The sequence below is a fragment of the Cottoperca gobio genome, chromosome 7 (genome assembly GCF_900634415.1).
Source record: "Cottoperca gobio chromosome 7, fCotGob3.1, whole genome shotgun sequence".
In the NCBI taxonomy this organism is placed as follows: domain Eukaryota; kingdom Metazoa; phylum Chordata; class Actinopteri; order Perciformes; family Bovichtidae; genus Cottoperca; species Cottoperca gobio.
The window spans coordinates 6,411,951-6,433,916 of NC_041361.1; the positions used below are offsets into that span (position 1 = coordinate 6,411,951).

At 39.4% G+C, this 21,966-nt stretch overlaps 1 protein-coding gene across 2 annotated transcripts in view; it reads right to left on the reverse strand.

Moving 5' to 3' along the window:
• The window catches only part of LOC115010896 (prickle-like protein 2), a 34,350-nt gene extending 20,116 nt beyond the window's left edge, over positions 1-14,234 (reverse strand). For both annotated transcript variants that reach the window (XM_029435788.1, XM_029435787.1), the window contains exon 1: positions 14,031-14,234. The gene's annotated coding sequence lies outside the window, so the exon portion shown is untranslated. The remainder of the gene's footprint in view (positions 1-14,030) is intronic.
• Positions 14,235-21,966: the final 7,732 nt, after the last annotated feature.

Sequence of the window (21,966 nt, forward strand, 5' to 3'; positions counted from 1 at the left end):
CAGAGAGCAGGAGAGAAAGTCTGTTGCTATGCATTTTTACACGTCCTCCCACTGGTCTCTTCACATGAAACATCATGGCAGAGAGGAGCTGAACACATATAGCTGAGCCATTTCCCTGTGATGCAACAACACTTAGAAGTAAAAGCCCTGATAGCCTCAGCGTAGCGTTAGAGGTCGGGCACATTCCTGGGCCGTCTCATCCTGTGAGGAAAAAGGGCTTTAATTAACCCCTTTCGCTGGTGGGTTTGCCAGATTGCTCTATCACTTCGATGGGTTCTCGGGGAAGACTCTGCTGAGAGCATTATGTTATCTTGCAATCTAACCTGTGAGGAAGTGTCATGCTGTATGGGATGTTATGTAACTTTTGACTTTGGCAAAAACTAAGTGCATAATTGACAATTTTCTCCTTTCCCCCACTTACTGTAAATAAAAAGTATTGTGTGGGGTTTCCACAAAGATAAAACTAAATAATGTCACTTCTCAAGTTTATATGATTATACTTCTTTGCAACAAGTACCCAAAATAAATGACAAAATACACAATTGGTCCATCCATGCACTCCAGAAGGACACATGTTTTGATCTGAGGTCAGTGCCTTTCTGAACCGTTACAAATCAGTTATAAATAAATGTTATGATTGGTTAGTTTTCGGCACAAAACATCTTCATGATCATGGTTTGGGTTAAACACAGTAAGCTACTTTGTTCAGGTTATGGAAACAACGTGGTTTGGGGTAAAAATAGCACTTCATTAGAGCATCATGGTTACAATAATAAAGACATGAGAACGACCGCAGTGCTGGTTAAAAGAAACCAACGGTTGGTGCCAAGCAGAAAACGAACATCAGTCTCTCGTGTTAAAGTCATAATTCCTTCGGCCTCTAGAGGGATTTGTCACTGGAACATAAACATGATGCTAATGTTGTTGTTTTTCTTGGGAGGACAGTCTCCTTAGATAAATTATCCAGAACTTAATTAAACTGCATGAGAACTTTATTGACTTGCAGCTAGCACGGTACATCACAGCACAACAAATACTGCATTATCCTGACGGGAACTGACAATGGCACACATGTATGATCCACACACTCCTATAGTGATACACTAAAAATACGGTAATTTATTTTTGGGCTAAGCCTTTTTCTTTTGCGACAGCCATGAATGATAACAACTTGGCTTCGATGTGACAGCACTTTGTGAGTTTCACAATATCAGCACTCTCTACAGAAATGTTATAAATCTCGATATATTTCCATAATCTTTCTTTTACTGGCAGTGAACTAGCAGCAAATATATTATTTTTTTTTTTAGACCAACGCAGAAGGGCTGATAAATGTGTGGATGCTGCCATACGGGAAGCATTTACTGCTCTCCATGCATGTGTAAAGTCCTGTGCCTATGAAAGAAACATCTTTTTGTGTTCAGTCGCAGGGAGATGCATTGTCTGAGTCTCCCTGCTCTTGGACCACTTTGTCAGTGAAGCAATGACGAGGTAGTGTAAGTGGTACACTGCAGAATGAAGTGTCTTATATATATATATATATATATATATATATATATATATACACACACACACACACAATGTTCAAAGTAACGGAAGATGTACCCCAGAGGTTTGAATCGGTCTGAGAGCTCTTTTAAACATTGCTGCGGCACCACAAGTGCATACATAATTGTCCCGTAAACAAAAAGTGCAGGAAAGAGATCAATGTGCATTTAAAAACAGGGTATACTCTGGGGAAGAACAAATAAAGAGTATTCCATTGGAAAATCCACCACCACCAACATTTGTTTGCTTCTGAAGCCTTCGGGAATCCAATGCTGACTATGTACAGTTGGTTACCAACCCAAATTTAACAGAGCGGAGAGAGTAGCCACTGAAGGCATGATTCATTTAACACCCTCCGTCATTGTTATAGCCCTTTTTTGTAAACCAAAGCTTTTGTTCAGCGACGCAATCAACAACAGAAATGTAATGACTCACGCCAGAGTCGTTCCGAAGCAAACAAAGCAACATAAATTAACTATGATGGTACAAAAAGGAGCAGACATGGGACACATCGATCAGATCGCAATAGATCAAGTCAAAGCAAGACAAAGGTTCAGAGAGGGACAAATCTGTGTGTGTATGTATGCGTCTGTCTGAAGCTGCTGCAGGTGTTACCACCAAATCTGTGAATTACTTATCACCTCCATGACTGGAAAACTGGAATTACAGGCTGAGAGGGAAATTATATTGCGCAGCTACCGGTACGAGTACGGTTATATATAGATCAGTGGCTGCCGCCATTATCTCTGATAGAGCCTTTTTTCCCCACTGACCTCTGCCAACATTCATAGTGCTAAAAGATGCTGCAGACAAGTTCACCAACACAAACACCAGCTTGTCTGCGTGGCTGAATGAAGAATGGCATAATGACAATGCAACAAGTGCAACAAAATAAAAGGCACATTTTGGTCTGTGTGCAGAGGTGATCATTACCATTAGCCTAAAAGCCATTCAGCTAACAGCTCAGAGCTACAGACTTGATCACAAAACAAAATTAACTAATGAGAAAAACCTGGTGGCCATTAGCTGGTGAGTCTGTGCAGCTGAAGGGCAACAACAAGATGTCGCACCTAAACGGGTTACAGCACAGCAACAGAGACGATGACTGTGTGTGTTCAGTGTGTGTGTGTGTGTGTGTGTGTGTGTGTGTGTGTGTGTGTGTGTGTGCTGAGCCGAGGTGGGATTAGAAGAACAATTATGATACCCACTCATTTTGTGATAAGAGCTCCTTCCAAGCTTGGAAGATAAATAAATATATTAAGTAGCTTAATAGAGGGTAGATAGCCAAAAAAGATTTGGTGAAAAAAAAGACAGAAAGCAAGACGGAGATTATGTGCAGCAACATAAAAAGGATAAAAAGGATAACAACGGAGGTGAGGAGACAAGAGGTCCAAGGGGAGACGTGTCTGTTCCTGACTGAACTACAAATGGAGACCAATCAGCCTTGAAGTCGACCAGGTTTCAAATTTACGCTGTCAATGTGTCCGTGTCAAAAAGACCGCATGAGGTCTCGCAGAGTTTATACTGTCACTACAATCTAGTTTTATAGATGGTAAAGCTAATTATACATGTTGAGGTTGAGACGTTGGTATCTGACATTTTAGGGTTAGATTAATTAAAAAAGGAAAGATCAAACATTGAAGCCACTGACCTGGTAATAGATAATTAGAGAACTTCAAACTTCAGGATCTTATCAGGGCACACTGACATAGATGTCAGTACGTTTACTCAAGTACAATTTGGATGCGCTTGTACATTTTGAGAGGGAAATATTGTACTTTTTACTCCACTACATTTAACTGGTACCTGAAGTAAATTACTCTGCATATTCAGATTAATAAGACAAAATGATTATGTATTATTAATGATTAAGATAATACTTTAATTACCCTGAGGGAAAACCACAAGCTACAGATCAGTATGTAAAACTCCATTACCAGCAAAGTGATGCACATTAAGACATCAATAATCACTATCCAATAATATAATAAATATCATTCTGTACTTTTTACTTGTGGTAGTTTATGTATATTTTGATGTCATTACTTTTGAATCAATCAGTGTTTTTATAATCTGTGGTATTGCTCATTTTACTTAACTAAGAGATCTGAATACTTCCTCCACCGCTGGATGTCAGTGGATTGGTTATCAACTTCCTTTAGGAGTTAAAGGCACAATAATAAGACAACAAATTAAATCCTATGTGAAGTTATAATATAGTATCTTGATCTTATTGAGATTCATTAGCCCCTAATTGTTTTTTAAGAATGAAGCTCTTGTCCAAAAGCAATAAATCTAGTTGTTTAACATCGGTTCAGTGAATCCTATAAGACTACACACAACATGAAAAGCCCTGTATATGTTGTTGGATTAATAAGTGCTATTAAATAATTCCTGTTAAAAGTGTAAGAGGTACTTAGCTTTTCCAAAGCCATTATTGGATGATTTAGGGCTTTCCAGAGCGACGCTCTGAGCAAGCCATGCATGACACTGCGAGCTCAGGAGAAGGGGGGGAACGTCCCGCTGTTGGAAAAATCATTAGCTGAAACCTCAAATTCAATTACCTCCTTGTTACTGGATCTCCCTTGATGCTCCTCTAGAGGACTTTGAGGCCAAAATAATTCCCATAACTCCCCGACTTTTGTGAAGTCAGGCTTCAGGATCAGCCATCGATGGAACAATACAATCAGAAAACATTTAGGGAGCTAGCGAGAGCAGACAAATACAGATCAATCTTAGAATAAACAAAGGTTTCCACTTCGAATTAAACCTAAACATCTGTAGTGGAAGAAGAAGTATCCTTTTCTTAAGTAAATTATCAATACAACAATGTAAAAATACTCCATTACAGGTCAAAGTAATGTTTTTACTCACCCTACCTAGTGCACAAGTATTATCAGCTAAATGTATTTAAAGCATGAAAAGTAAAAGTACTTGTTCTGCAGGAAAAAGGCTCATGCAGCTGATATGTTATGACATTATTGGATTGCTAATACCGATGCAATAATGTGTAAGCAGCATTTTGTTGTTGTAAGTAAAAGTGGACCTGGTTTTAACTACTTAAAATACAGTTAGGTTGTTTACTCCAGTGGTTCCCAACCTCCAAAGGGTCAAAAGATAAATCTGAGTGGTCGTGAGCTGATTGATGGTGGAGAAGGCAAAGTTCTGATACACACATTTGTATTCAGTTTTTAGACCTCTCTCTAATCTTTGCTGTTTGTATATTGGATAAATTGACCTCTTTTGGCCTATGAGGCAATTTGAGAAGCTTAGAGAGGAAATTACTTTTTGGTTAAACTGCTAACAATTCTTGGCAATCTGAAATGTCACAAGACACTGCTTTTTTGTAAAAGGTCAAAAGCCAAACAGTTTGGGAATCACTGATTTAATTCCTAACAATGTGCTGTATTTTAAAATCCTATCATGTCTTTTTTGTATGATTCATAACTATAGTGTTCAAATAACTGCAGTGGAGTGAAAAGTACAATATTTATCTCTGACAAAATGGAGCGTAATGGAAGTCTGTGCCTGACTTTGTGATGTCCACTAACCTTAAAACAGAATACAATACAAGTACAGAGCAAAGATGCATGTGTGCATAACACAAAATCAGGCTGTGTAGGCTGTGAGCACCTTTGTCTACTTTTGGCTTCCAGGAAGCCCTGAGGAACAGCTGAGCCCAGCAGTGGGAGCGCTGTTGGTGTGCCATGAGCTGAGACGAGTGGATTAACAGCGATCTTATTCTGCTTGATGAGGGGGTTAATGAGATGCAGGTGGTGCAGCAATGGAGAAGATCTGCTGGTTAGAAGTATTTGAGTGTGTGTGTGTGGTTTCCATGAAGGAGCTGTAATAGTTAACAGCTTTGCTCGCATCATATCCTCATCTTGTCAAAGCCGTTTAGAGTGACGCAGAGGAAACCAAAGATTTTGGTCTGTGAAGTAATTCCACTGCAGCCTCATGGGAATGAATGATTTAATGGATCAAGCAGTAATTGTTGATTTTTTCACATAATCTCTGGAGTGCAGTAATTTACACTTATAAACATAACACAAGTTGCCTTGTTAAAACTTTTGAAATTAAATCAACGTAAATTATGAATAGCAATGCCTCTAACTCTTTCCTTAAAAAGGATGATTCTAATTTTTGGGGATTGTACTCATTTATTTTTTAGCAACGCTCTAGGTCTGTCTGGCGGTCCACAACTTTGGTACAGACAGAAATATCGACACATCTCCGGGATGGATTGCCATGACATTTTGTTCAGAGATGCAATATCCCCAGAAGATGTTTCCTAATAACTTTGGTTATCTACTTGATGTAACTTTTCATCTAGCGACATCATCAGGTCAAATGTTGTGTTTAGTGCTAATTAGCTAATGTTAGCATCCTGGCATTAACATTTAGCTCAAAGCATCGTTGTGCCTAAATTTAGCTTCACAGACGCGCTAACATGACTGTTGACTCTGCATTTCATTACAGCAATAATGTCAGCATTAAATAGCTGCTTGAATCTGGCAACTATAATCAAACATCAGGTACAATATTTCACTTCTTGTCTGATTATTCCTCCACCACAGACATACAAACAGTTTATTGAGATGCTTTACTGGCCATAGCTTCTCAAGATGGAATACCCATTCAGATATAAGACCAAATACACATCACATTGTTTTCATGCATTTTGAACTGAATTAGATTTGAAGAGGGCTGCGGATGAAGTCATGAGTCATTTGAGGAAAAAGATGGAACTGCGAAAAAACAGATATTGGTGATTTGAAAAAGAAAAGGGTTTATATCATGATGCAAGTCAAAGCAATATCTATCTACTGGGAAATCATGAACCTTTATTTCTGTAATTTTAATTTACTTTTTTATTCCAGAGTATATCTGAAGAGAGAGAGAGACCCAGGGAGATGACACAAATAGCAGAGGCCCCTCCTGGGTTTGGATCCAGGACTTCGGGGTGATGCGTGGTTCTTTCCATCTGCTTATTTATGCATCCTTGTCCTTTCATTTCTCTGTGACCTGGAAATCGATTGAGGTCTGCCATCTCGAACAACATTCCAATTGGTAAAATGCCTTTTGGAGCGAGAATTAAACTTTTTTTTTGTTGTTGATTCTTTTCAAATATTTTTGCACTATCGTAGACTCAATGTATAATGGGCTTCATTCACACATCTGTGCTTAAACCTTTTGTAGGAACGTTTTCAACTACAAAAACGTATATAGCAGCCATTAGTTGTGTATATGTGGAACTATAGGGTACTGTGTGTTATTTTCACACCTGCCGTGTGCCTGTGAAACATGTCACGAAATGATGTTCTATTTGGCAGATGGATGTTGTGCTACTTCCTCCATCCATTTCTATCATCCCTGTACCAGATGAACCCGTTATCTAGATGAGAGTAAGGGAATATAGGTCAGAGAGAAAAAATTGAAGAACTCATGCTATATACTTCAGTACTTCAGTCAGTATGACAGAAAAAAACACTTCTTTTGTACATTTCACTCTGTATGCAATACTCACTTGTGAAGATGGATGTAAGATGGAGGTAGTAAAATACTTAAAATAGAATAATAATCATAAATGCATGCACACATACATTTCTAACTTTCCTTATTTGATGTGCATCAGTAAGTTTGTGTTTTTCGTTACATGTGAATGGGTGATGTTGTACTTGTGTGTGTGCGTGCGTACACATTTTGGTGAGTAGAAAAATGCTATTTCAGAAACCCAGTAATGATGCCATTAGTATGAGGATAGAGTAAGTACTAAAGCTTAGGGCATTGCAGCACCACAGATGAATCCCCTAGAGTTAAGTTTCCTCAAATCCATCAGTGAGGCCAAACTAGTCAAAATCGACACCAACGTCACCTGCAGCAGCATTTACATCACACTGTCTCCCTGCCCGGAAAATAATCCATACACCTGCAGCTTCATTTTGTCCCCGTCTCTCTCAACTCCTCTCTCGATGTAACTTTTAATTTAAGGGAATCAGTCCTCTGACTAAGCATAAACTGCATATTGTTCTCTTAGTGATCCCTATCGTAAGCCAGTCAGCACTTTCTAGGATACACAGAGATTGGTAGGAAACTGCTGAGACGCACAGTGCCATGGCACTAAAGAAACGCACTGTGGTGAATCGAGTTTAAGCCCAGAGTTTTACGAATCTCTATGCCTCTGAAGCCTCCTCCACTATTCTTCCAGTTAACCTCCTTTCGTCTTTTCATCCAAAAAAAAGTGTGTGTGGGGGCTATTTCGAACTAGAGGCCACACAACTGTCCAAGGACCGGCCAAAAGGAGAGCAGAGCAGCAGATGGCAGGAAGAGTGCGTCCAGATGGGAATTTCTGGCCAGAACAGCGAGGTTAGCGCAGAATCACCCTGACACTAAGTGGCGAGGAATCTTTAAAGATCCGAAATGAGTCAGGATGTTGCTGTTGATGAGTCGCAGACAAGACCACGACTTTGCTTTGGGAACAATTACAGAAGTTTGCTAAGATCGAGTCAGTGGGCTCAGTACTACAATAAGCTTTAATGACTAAGTTAATGATTGGTTTATTCTAACCAATTAAGGGGCTTTAATATGGCGCTTGGGATAACATTAGTCATCCGACAGCAGCAAGCCGCAGGGAATCATCCTGATCCACTTCAAGAGGAGCTTGATTGTAGGAACGATCGGTTGGAGGCTAAATATTCACCTTTCAATTCTCGTGGAATTTAAATCAAGCAGCACCTCAAACGTTATTTAAAGCATGATTTACCAGATTTCCTCTCGTTGTATTATGAACTGTATGCTCCTTTCAGCTGGTGGGCAGCGTACGCTTTTCACTTGTCCACAGTCAAGATTACAAAAAGGAGTTATCTGCATTAATTCCTTGTGGCAACATTGTTAATATATTCTTCAACACTGTCATTACCCCCATCCACCACCAGTATATCTCTCAGTTAAAAGACAGGGCCAACTTATTGAAAAAATCAATCTTGGCTGAGTGTAGAAAGTCAATAAAGGAAGAAACCCTCAATACTCATTATTCTGCTCACCAAACCAAAAGAGGACTCTCTGCATAAACTGTGAGTTCTGCTGCTAATATTCTTAAATCTTTTTTATGAGTACAATCAATTCTGGATTTGTTGCTCCCTCACATCACATCTAATACTACTACAACACATACTGTATGTGAGGTAGATGTTCTTTCAGTTAGCACTTTGTCACTCTTCAGCTAATAGGTGTTTTCTAGGTGGAGATATTGTTGAGAAAGGCCGCAGGTCTTATTCAGTAACTTTTAAGTGTTTTAACATCTTTATTACCTCGCCAAGGACGTTCTGTTTCCCGTTAGTTTAGTTTGTTTTGTCGGCAGGATAACTGGAAAAAAACACTGGACCTATTTCCATGAATGGGTCAAGGGAGAACCCATTCAATTTACGAATCACGGGGCGGATGTACGCATTATTTTTCACTTACAGTATGGAAAGGGTCTTGGCGGAGGTCTGCGCTCTTCCAGTTCTACATTATTCTAGTCAGATTTCTTACAGAAACAGGATATGGCTGGAAACATTCTGCCTTTGTGTTATTGTCAAATAATTCTATTAAAATACCAAAATGTGTTATTCTGTCACGCACTCCAAAGGCACTGGTTACAGCTGAAGACGTAAAATAGCTCACTAATATATACTTTCATTTTTAAATAAGTCTACACAATTTTCGTAGCTGGGCCACTTTTAGAAAAAGGACTAAATAGTGTATTAGTTGGGGATGTTTTTCAGATTTGGTGCTGCAGTGAGTATTTACGGCAGCAGAATGAGGTACGTGGGACTGTTTCAAAATAAACTGCGCTGCCGATGTTCATGGAAATGCAGGAACATGTCACTCAATGCAACGCTGAGGCTCATTGATGTGTTTTTAATCAACACTGTTGGTCTATGACACAGAGGAATAACCTAGTTTTTGGTCTCTTCATGGGATTTACTTCAAATATCACTTATCCTTGAACAGTTTACTGCTATACATTTTAGGAGGCGCATAAATTGTGGCCAATGATCTTGTGATTGTTTGCTTGGGATTTATTCATACACTGAAATCCCAGGTAGACAGTTTTAAGCTTGGGTTTAACTTTATTATGCATAATTGCGCCTCTTTATTATCATGGTAAATCATGTTGATGCTATAGCCAACAGGATACCTGCTGCTGTTTCGCCCTCTCACAGTAGATCTTTCTCAGACAGTTTTATTTTGCCTGTTTTCACACAAACGTTCTTTACTGCCTCTATCCATGTTGTAGCTTTAGTTAGTTTATAGGGCTGTGTCACACCCTCTGAAGACAAATCAGCTTCTTAAACTTCTCTTTTTATCGTGTTGCTCATGAAGCAGTGTGTGACAGTGGGGCTGGACCAGTTCCTATATTTGACTATATCTATAACACAGAGCCTCTCCTCTTGTATAAGTATTATACAATATTATACTGAAAGATGCTTGTAAAGAACAATGTTTCTCAAGTAATAACCTTTGAAATACGTTTGAAATGTAATATTCACAAACATAAAGACCTAAAAACTATGACAAAATGTTCTAGTTCCTCAAAGTGTTTGCTGCACAACTTAATTACAGTATGTTGTGAAAAGAGGGCTGAATATTTCATATTGTGCATACCTTCTTAAATGCTCTACAAACTCTTCATTACTGACCACCCTACAAATACAGGCATGATAATGGCTGTATTAAAAGGGGAAGGGATTGTTGTGCTCCACCACTGAACCCTCTAATGTACATTTAGTGGATTTACGTACCAAACAAATGCCTTTTTTATGTTTCAGGGAGTCTTTGCAGTGTCACCTGCACGTGTGGGGGGAGGTTCCCATATTAGTGTAGTCTAGCACTTGATTCCATTTTAATTACATATTTAATCGTTAATTTGAACTCTGCATTTAATCTCTGCAATAAAATGTATTTCACTTTATTAAGATTACCATTAGCCATCACAGGAACAATCATTACTTTTGCAGAGTGTACAGAAATGTATCAAAACCTTCAGTCTACATTTTCCTTTTAACCATTGTGAATGCGTCTTGATTTCCTCTTTTATAAACTTACCTTTGTGGTTTAGTTATGGGTGTGTGGAAGCATCAAGTAAGGCTGCAGTCTCATATTTATCATCAACGTGCCTGACGTTACGGTTGTTGTCATCTGTGAACCGCCCTTATATATTTACAACGATGCATATTAACATGCAACAGCGAATAGGTACATACACACATACCACCTGAGGCGTCTGGAGCCACAGTGGTACCTGGGACAGTATCCTAAAAAAGTAGTAGGATGAGGCACTCGGGTCTCATGTAGCGTCATGCTATATGCCCCAATCTACAGTCCTTGTACTGTGAAAAGGCTGCTTCTGTGTTATCATCCATGTTGAGTTTTTCTCTTGGATGACAGTGTAAGCTTTGTTCTGGCTGTGTCTCGTGACGGGTCTGCAGTGTGCCATGTGAGTCTAGGCTGCGTCACAACTGACTGTAATGGCTGAACACTGCAGGGTGGAGAAACCCCTGCAGCCTGCATACATTTACACCTTTTTGTTCTCAAAAAACTAAAAAGAAACACAAAATCCGATCAATTTCACTAAATAAGATGAGATCAAATTGTGCTTTGAGCAAGTTAAGATCAATATTGGTCAGACTCACTAGTTGCTGCTCTTCATCCCCGTTCAAACAACAGTAAAAAATCTAATAATATTAACAGCAGGTAACTTTTTGCCACTGCTAATTTAAACTGAGATAACAAGCCGTAAAAAGACTCAACAATGTGTTCGTACAATAAAACACAAAAACATCAAAAGTAGGGATCCCCCATTACCCCCTCAGTGGATACAAATTCCCATTTTAATTTAATCAGGCACAGCAGGACGGGCTCATGAGGTCCCGTTTGGAATTGACTGCGGTGCAACACACAGGTTTCATTTCCTGTTCGAAAAGGCAGCGTTTTAAGCTACAGTACAAACTATCACCATGGCAACCAGAGCTATCCTAAACATGCAACAAAATGGATAAAACCACAACACAAAAACAAAAAGCCACTTCTGAGAAATTCATCTGTAATTACAGAAGCAAATCTTATATCTGTCGCTGACTGTTTTGTTTTTGTTTCTTTTGAGTGGGAGGTCTAATACACGGTTAGGAAGGGAGTCATTTAATCCAGGAAATTTATTTTCAATTCAAACTATTCATTTAAATCCTGGTTGCCATCACTCTACGTGTGCTTCATCAAGCTTATATAAGAGAAAGGTCATAGCATATCTATTATTAAATGACTTGGTCATAGTATATTACATTATTAATCACCCCAGTGTCGTCTCTAAACACACACAGTGTGCCTCCGACCCCCGGTGTCATATATGTTTAAGCAAAAAAGAGGCCTGCAGATCAACCCACCGCTTCATTAGTAGACAAGTCGAGAGGCAGACATTTACGTCAGAATCATAAAATGATGTCTTTGCCAATTCCGCACAGCAAACCTTTAAAAGAGAAGCAGTGAAGAGATTCCCTGTTTGTTCCAACTGTACATGAATGGAAATGCAACTCTCAATAGCAAACATGTCCTTTGTGGGAACCGAACAAACTGCCTTTGTGCTGCTGATACGATTGTATAACATCTGACTGAGCCACCTGAACTGTCAGCATATCAGGGCCATAAAAGCAGCACAGAAGCAGAAATGTACTGTGAAAGCACCGCATGGGGCAGAGCAGCAAGAGCTCTGAGACACCCGCCCACCCTTCCTGAATCAGCCGTTTCTGTGGCGACCAGAGCGGAGGGGGGTGGGAGGGAGGTGCTCGGTCAAAGTGAAGAGACAAACATTTGAAACCCGTTGGGAGAAACATGAAGGGATGGATGGATGGATGGGGGGACAGATATTTTGAAGGATAGGGTGATAAAGGGCTGTGGCAGGGTCAATGGGGAGCTGGGGATGATTCCTCAACATCGCAGTCTGTGACAGATTGACAGTCGGAGGCAAACAACAGCAGCATCCAGAGCGAGAGAGAAGCGCGGAGGGGATTTTTCACTCTCAATGGTAGCCCAGATCACGGTCATGGCTCAGGGGTTTAAACCATCTAGACACTGACAATGTCTCTCTGTGAAATCTCATTCGGCCATATGGTCCTATTCAAAGCCTCGTTTTTCTCTGTCCTCTCCATACGCAAATTGTACTGGCTTGAAGTAAATCATGGCAGATTAAGACTTCACAGGCAAACTTCAAAAAGAACTAAAGTTGATTCAACAAGTGGTGCACTGGAGGAAATAATTCTGGACCGACCGGCTGATTCCCTGCGGTAAACACTGACGAGCTGCCATTACACACAAATTACATTTCCAGGACGCAACGGTACAAGCGACAAGTGTCACACACTAACATGGAGGAGGAGAAGGTGCTGAATTCTGCAATGTTTGGTTCAGATGTTAGATTAAAAGACATCTTTGTATCAGAATAAAGATACATTTAGTTTGAGCTCATGTCGATTAGCGATTAGTAAAGAAATCTAAATAATATGATGAATTAAAACTGTGACAATTTTAGACATGCCATGTATAAGTGGACATATGAGCAACAGAATCTACTTCTTATCAAATAAACAACACATTGTCCTTTGCACATAATATTACAAAAGAGCCTTGCATAATCTTTCTTATTAGATGGATCTATGATTCGATGTCAGCTGTATTTTGGAAATCACTCCACTATGGTAAAACCTTATTGTGTTACGGATTAGACTTTGATCTGGTAATATTGATACAATCTTATGCCAGTGATCGCATCCTGCCAATGCTACATCAATTAGGGATGGATGCAGTAGTTCTCTTGCGCAGTTGAGACAAAAGGCTCACACTAAGCTCAAGAAAAACTGTGTGAATCTTTATGTAAACAGCTGCAGACAGTTAAAATGACTGTGCCCAAACGCTACGAACTGAAATGTATGCACAATCTGCATTCATCAAATACTGTAGTCCGTCTAAATCGCAGCATCTGAGATGGCACTGTCTTCATCGTGTTTTTTCTTTTTCTTTTTTCTGTTTCCAAACAAGATGAGATAACAGTAGCAGAGCTGAAACGGTTCCCACTCCACCCACTTTCTCTTTCAGGAACACATGGATTTACACATGGGGAAACAGGGATAAAATCAGACAGATCCACTGCTATCAGAGGATTTTTTTTTACCCCCAAGTCCCTGTGATCTTTTCCCCTTGTCAGTCAAAGAGGTCTTTAAGCCTTCACACAAACTAACACACATGCAAAACATACGTGTAAAAAACGCCCCCACTCGTCACATCCTATGCACCAGCAACTAATGATGGATGCACCTCATTTCCTCAGAACTTTCAGTAATCTTTGTTAAATCAATACATTTTTCTTATTTTTATCAAATCATAATCATATCAAAGTGTCAAGTCAAATGCTATTCATAGGAGTTCATCATGAGGCTCCTGAGACTCACCTGTTTGTGTGGATGGTGTCAGAGTCCTGGTGTGCAAGGTAGAGGTGCGCAGGGACTGGATTGAGTCGCTCACACTGGACACATACCAGAGGACTGACTGTCTCTGCTCTGCACAGTTCACAGCGCTCTCCTCCTTCCTCCGAGTCTCAGAGACAAACACCAGCTCTGCATCTGCTGCCTCTCCCTCTCCGCCTTTCACACGTACTGTAGCAGCAACAGAGGGAAGGCTGGGGGCTGCAGCCTCTGTGATCACAAGCACAAGTCTCTCTCTCTCGCTCTCTCTCTCTCTCTCTCTCTCTCGCTCTCTCTCTTTTGCTCTCTTCTCCAGGCTCTGTGTTTCTCCTCAAGTCTGGCTACAGGCAGGCAGCCATGGCTGGGGAAAGGCAGAACAACAGTGAGAAAGTGTATAGAGATTAAGTTGACTCCATTTATGTTGTGTGTTAGTGTATGAGAACCAGCATGCTCTGACAACAACAACGCACACAAGCGTACAAGCTGTGGGAGAGAGCTTTACTTCCGCCTCCTGCTCCCCCTTTTTCACCACCACCTTAACCAACCCACCCATCCACCCACCCTCTTCTTGCCAGCCCCACACCAGCTTGTTGAAGTGAGTCATCATCTGTCGGCCAATCATACGGCGGCACACAGCCTCCGATTAGAATAACAGGAGTATTTATGCATGCCTGTTTTGAGGAGATGAAAATGAAATGGAGAATTGTCTGGTAGGGCTTGACATACTTTGCTCTGGGTGGGGGAGATCAGGTGCTATATGGAGAAAATCACAACAGGATTATTATTATTTTTTATTAGATAAAACATTTTCTCCTCAATTTTCAAATGTCTAGTAAGCAAGGAGACCAAAAAGGAGAGTTTTTGGTCTAACAACTCCTTTAACCACTTACAAAGCATACAGCATGATAATATCCATATAACTATGAATATAAATGCACAGTATTCATCACTGCATCACTTTTGAGCTGTGACTCACTGTATATATGATTCATTCTATCAAGGTTATAGCCACATGGGATTACAATAAGGTCAGACCTGCAGTAATTTTCCTGGGAAAATTAAGGTAGAGTACTAAAATACAGCACAAAGTCACTGCTCTACTACCGCACTGTGCAATCTGTAACTACGCACTGATCTGCGCTGCGTACTCCGCCTGGCATGATAAGTGCCCTTCTCTGTAGTGAGGTGGGAGGAGGTATTTTGGGCGTTCAGGGTTCCAGAAGTTAAATTTATGTTCATTTTCTGTGAAGACAATATTTTGGAGTAGGGCTTGAATGGACATTAAGCTCCTCTGGTTGAATCATCAGAACAAACAATGAGCAACTGTGCTGGAAAAAAAAAAGACTCACTGATGAAAACTAAAAAGGAATAAGAATATGAAAAACCTGGAGGATAGAAGTCAACTACAATAACCAAGGAGCATAGTGGTAAGAAAGTGAATCACAAAGCTTACACATCTGTCAGCACCAGTTATTTGGACTGTTTATGTGTAACCTTAAAAAGATACCCTGTAGAGTTTTTCATCACTGCATGGAGTAGTTTCCTTTTAAGATTTCATATTATTCTGCTGATGTACTGACAATAGCCATGTTCGATGTTTACATTTATCATGATAATTTGGGGGAGTGGCTTTGGAGCTAGTGCTGCTAGCTACTTTAATTGGAAAAGAGTTGTTAACACTTGGCTGGGTTTTTCAGTTGGATAATTAAAAGAAATCGAGTTTACTCTTACTGTTTTCTACTGTTACCCACCCTAGATTTAAGAGGAAGGATGTTTATCCTTGCAGTCATAACTTAAGTACAAAGTTCTCAAATTCCATTATCTTTTTTATTGCACACATTCTTCTTCCTTGTCAAAACCTGACGAGTACATTACCCACAATGCAACGTGCCTGCTGACAGTTCAATCTGAAAATCAGAAGCGTTATAATAGTGGTGGAAAACATAGCTTCGAGCCGTTAGCCTCAAGTGGAGATAAGGAACGGGCTCCAGAGGTCTGGTAAGATGACTCCACACCGCCATATCTCTTTATTGTTAAACTTGTAGTCTTGTTGTCAAATGCCGACTCAAGTGACATAAAACTAGGTGAAGTTCTTCTTTAAAAACTCCTCCAGCCCTGATTCTTTTTAAATGTTTTATTTATAATGCCACTGCAAGAAATCTTCATATTTAGAAAGATCTTGAGTGTAAATGTCAACATAACATCCATGTACCAGTGAGCTCAAAGCAGTTCATCGCTCCTCTCTGCCAACCAGGCCGTTTTTAAAAATGTTTTTATTTACTTACAACACACCCTGCAAGACATTATAAATAAGTTAACAATATTGATGGCTGTTTCATTTGAAATCTTCAAACATTGTTTATCTTGATCGACATCCCGCTTGCTGAATAAATTGGTTATTTTTAAGGGTTACACTGGAAATCAATTGTGAACAGCACTTATTGCCGAGACAAGATTTAATTTGATAAGAGACTTAGAGAAAATCAGATAAGGTGTGGGACATCTGTGAATCGTGGGGCACATAATGCAATAAATGTAACTCAATAACGGCCACCAGAAATTGTTTAAAAGACTGTAGACCCAAAACTGTGGTGGTCTATTGCCAGGGTCACACATCCCAATTCATTTCTTTCATCTCTGGGGAAGCAGAAGATATGATTTAAGCCAAAGGGCTTGAAGATAAGGAAATGAGGGAAAAGGAGGGACAATGAGGGAAAAGGATCAATAGTTGATTGTCTGAAAGGAAAAGAAGAAGCATGCGAGAAGAAAAAATTGAGCCTATTCCATATGACTCAAAGGAACGCTGCAGTGTAGCTGTTAAAGTCATTCCTCGCCACACATTTCTGTTGCAGGCCAAAAATAGAATTTGCCATCAGATGATGATTATACGGCTGAGCCGCACTCATTCCTAACGTGCCATTTCTTCTCCTCAGATTGTATTTATCTCCAGAACAATTATTAGGATGGAGGGCAAAGTTTATTCATCTTGGTACAGCAAATCAGACACTTAAAGAAAGGGGAAGAACAAACAGTGCGAATGAGATTGCTTTCTTTATTTAGAAAGCCTATATAATATGTATTGCTGCAGTATTAGCTTTTATTGTGTGGTTGGTGAAAAAATATTAAATAATAAAAAAAAGTACTTAAACACTTACAGTGGAATAATATTTACAGTGACAGAATAACATAATATGAGCCTTTACTTGAGTAAATGTACAAATATAACAATGTTAAAATACTTTTTATACCTTATATGCATTCAAAATCCTACTGCTGGTATATGGTATTATCAGCTAAATGTACTTTAGGTATCAAAAGTTAAAGTACTTACTGTATTACATTATTAGATTGTCAATAATGGAGCTACTTTTAACTATTTTATATACAGTTAGGTAGAATAGTCGAATAGTCTTAATGTAGGGACTCAGATCAATTGGAGGGGTCAATGAGATGATTAAGAGGGTTTTAAAAATTTAAGATAAAGTTCTGCTTCCCAAATGTATATATATTTTTTATTTTTCCTGAAATTGTTGCTTTTCTTGTGAAATATTGGGAAACTGGACCTAGTTTGGCCACAAAAAGCAGAATGGCCATAAGACGGTTGTCAAAATGTGGTTAAAACAAAAACATGAAAAAGCGCAGGAGCGGCTCTCTTTAGACTTCTAGTTCACGATAAATGGCTTGATGTTGATAAAACATCTCACTTAAGGTGTGTATCAAACCTTTTAAGAACAAATCTCACAAGCTCTTTATTTCAGAAATATTTTGGAGATGTGCATGGATTTGAATAAATACAATATTTTGCTTCTCTCGCAACACTGGACCTTGTTAAAGCAGCTGTATCCAACTGAGAGTGATAGATGGCATGCCGGCCGTTGTGTTTGGCATGTCGGAAACTGTCGGAAAATATTAACAGGGATGTGAAGACATTGCTCATCCCACTGGACTGCCTAATATCATTTTTTTTCTCTTTGACATATAATTGAAGACATGTTGGAAAGTAAAGGTGTTAGAAAGACTTCCTACTAATCAAAGGAAGCTAACGTTAATACTTTCATACAGACCACAGTGCTACAGGCAGCGAGAAAAAACGTTATTCACATTCATGTATTCATTAGTGGCCATTATACACGTACAATAGCACAATCATATCCACTGGGCTTTGCTACTTCCACACTGTGGCCTGATCAATTGCATTTTTAAATACATCATGCGACCCTTCGTCCTGGTCATTTTTGTCCCGAGTAAGATGGCGTTACAACAATTTCCGTGATTATTTAGTGTGTCAAAAGGGAGCCGATTCAACGTTCATGAAAAGAAAGGCAGAGCTACTTCGTGTCAGTGAAACTAGACATAAAGGTGATCGCCTGTCGAGCAAGAAAGAAACAAGATAAAAGGTCAAATCAGACATTATAGTGACCAGTTTGTCAAGATACTCACATCCCATTTGGGAATTCTGTCTCTTAGTCTGTGTCTCTGACATGTTTTCACCCACAACACCACTTCCTTCCTTGACTCCCCTGAGGACCTCCACATCTGATGCCAGCATACTGATGTTAAATGCTGAGCAGAGGAGAGCTGTGTCCTGCCATACTCCATTTCAGTTACTGAAAAATCTCTTTGCTCTGGGGGACTGCTAGTAAGGCACATGGGATTTTCTGTCCTTCATCACTGTGGTATGACAAAGCTGTCAGGCCACAACCCTAAAGGATTTTAAAGAGGTGTAACTGTACAGTGCTCGTGTGGGAGTTTGTGGGTGAACATGTGTGTTCAGTGAGATAGAACGCATCGATGACTCCGTGCCTGCAGATATACATGTTGCATATATGTGTTGTATTATTTTCAGTCAGCTGTATCTGCAGGTAAGATTCAGCTCCACAGTGGGAAAATTATTCACACTTTCAATAGACTAATGACCCATTGTGCTGGGAGAGCAGTGATACTGAGGTGATGAGGCCAATGGAGAAGGGAGATAATGAGGATGACAGTGATGTGTTGCTTCTATTAGAGTCTGTGTCATCCATCTTGCCCTTTGATTTGATCACACAACCAGTTTTACCGGCTGATAAACAAGACTCTCATCCGTCACTGTCACTGCGACAGGGAGGCCCGACATCCAGACGCGCTCCAAAACAGAAGCATTTAACACAACAAGCAGTGACTAAATTCAAACAAAATACGTAGTATTGTAAACAAATATGTTAATATTTCTCAAAGTAAGAAATGTAATGATTTTGATGTTTTTGCAAACGTGTTTACCATATCAACCTAATAAGGTCTTCACAACTTGTTGCACGGCCCCAAGTGACCAGAAATCTGTTCATTCAGGTTTAAATGAGCTGAAACATTTGAGAAATGTATACTTATACTGTTAGTCAAGTAAAATGTTACAATTATCACAACAACTGGCTCTAACCAAGCCCCCGGGAACAGCACTAGGCTGTTAAGTGTTTGGTGTTGTGGCCGCATTGGATATTGCAACTTCCATGTTCATTACGAAACACATACTGGCCCAAAAATAATTTCCACTTACACAATCATAGTCATTTGGAAAGTTTAGAGGAGCCGTATGATTAAATAATTTTGTCCAATTCATGTTCCCGGGGCCCACACAGCCCAAACACTTTGAACAAAAATACCCTCTTTAAAACTGCAACTATTCAGCAGAGGCCAGATACAATTCACACTAAGGGTGAAGGAACTGCCATCTCCTTCACAGACATCACAACATACACAAACGCAGACATGAAAAACACTTATTTCCTCTGGGTGAAAACACATTTTGCGGTAGAAGAGTGGCCTGAGACACATGTTGTGTTCAGTTTTGTCAGGGCTTGCTTTTTATAGATGACCTCCATATAAACAAAACATCCCCATTTCCAGGTAACACTATTTCAAGCAACCAAAGTGTGAACATTTACAAGCCATACCAGCACTGCGATGGAGTGATTATGTCCCAGTGTCCCTTTTCCAATTACCATGCCTGCTTTTAGCTGACAAAGGTCTGTGTTTCTTCCCCTGGAAATATAAACCTCTTCACTGAAATCTAATAAAGCTACAACAAAACAGTTTTATTACATGTTATACTATTAGAGACCCAGTTGAGGAAAATAATTTGACCAGTTTATTAAATATTCTTTTAACTGTATGCATTTATTAGATGAGGTCCGTTGCAGAGGTTGCTGTTTTAATTGACAAAGTTGTGCAACATAGCGCAGTTTCTCTAGTCTAACATGGATGTTGTTAGCCAGTCTGACTAATTATTTTTTATTTTTTATTTAGAGCAAACTAACTCATTTATAGTGATACTATTTCTGGCTTGTTTAATATTAGTATGCGATCACACATTATATACAGCATGTCAACACTAAAAAGGCAAACGTATGGCATATTAATTATTCACCATAAATATTTAAAATGAGTAGCCTACTTGTTTCTATCATAGTAGCATGAGCTGCGATATGATATGATATTTTCTCACTATGATCCATTTTCAAATGGTCTGATATGACAACGTGTGTATGTACTGATTACACCCAACACCAGGTATGAAACAAACAAAACAAACGGTGTATGCCCCTGGATCAGAGTGATATGCCGGTGTCCAAAGCGGATAGTGCTACAATGATAGCAAGAAGTACTCATTCAAAGTATGGTGAATAATAAATATTATGTCACACGTATGCCTGGTTGATGTTCCGTGACGTTAATACAGCCTAATGTGTGATCGTGTGCTACAATTAAACATGGCAACATAACAAGATTGCTTAGTTAGTTGGCTCTAAATTTCTGTTATCGATTAGTCAGACTGGCTGAACGTTATACAATCCTTTATTAAAGACAGAAAATATAAATTTATGAGAAATATGTATCAGGGGACATTACTGGTGTGACATTCTGACAAGGGCATACCACCGTCAAGTGGAAACGGTGTATGCCAGTGCAACACGGGCGGCATACAGCTCTCGGCATGTGCTGCTGAACGATAATGATATACCATTAGCCACTTTCCGATCTTGACGTCACTCGAATTTCCTCCTGGTGAAGCGAGTTTTTTAAGAATTGGTGAATCAAATCCCACGTTCAGAGAGTCTTTCCAACTTCCCTCGGAGAAATGTTTGTCATGAAAAGTGACCGCACAATCGGTGTCTCTGTTCATCTTTATTCTCCATGCCCTTATAAATGCACAATCTCAAAGCTTGTTCTGTATATTAATTATTTTAAAATGTAAATGAATGAAACCTAATTTATTGGCGTTAAATATGCCCTATTATCATAAAATAAAAAGATGGGTAATAATATATTATGACGGAGATTTTACGTCCCTGTCCATCAAAATGACGGACAATGAGAAAGTTGCAGTGTATGGATATGATGCATCTATTTTCACCCAGACTGCAGGAATGGGACTATTCACAGTGGTAAATGTTGCAAAGTAACCGTTGTTGTGCTGACTTTTGGTATTAGGACATTTTGAAGAATCAAGACAAAGCATTTTTCTTATCACGCCTCAATTTTCACATTTCACTCAAGAATTTATGCATAAAAAATGTGCCGTTTTGACCATTGTTTGGTGTTTGATTTGAGGCTATGAGGATCTTGTCTGAATGAAGGTGCCCAAGGGGTTAACACTAAGTCATAACTCTTAAAACCTCTAAGAGCTTTCAGGAGATGAGCCATTGATTCTCTGGTGGCTCAATGCACAGCCACAATATGGGAGAGGGAGAGTCACGCAGCAAAGATAATCCACTTTCATGGGCCAGAAAAAGCATTTGGATCACAACATACAATTCAAAAATAAGATTTAGGTAGAATTATATGGCTGTAGATAAAGCTAAGGATGCACAGTGCATCTACACAAACGTTGCTAACATGCATGCGAAATAAACCGCTCTGTAATGTGCTTTCATCTCCTTGCTCTGGT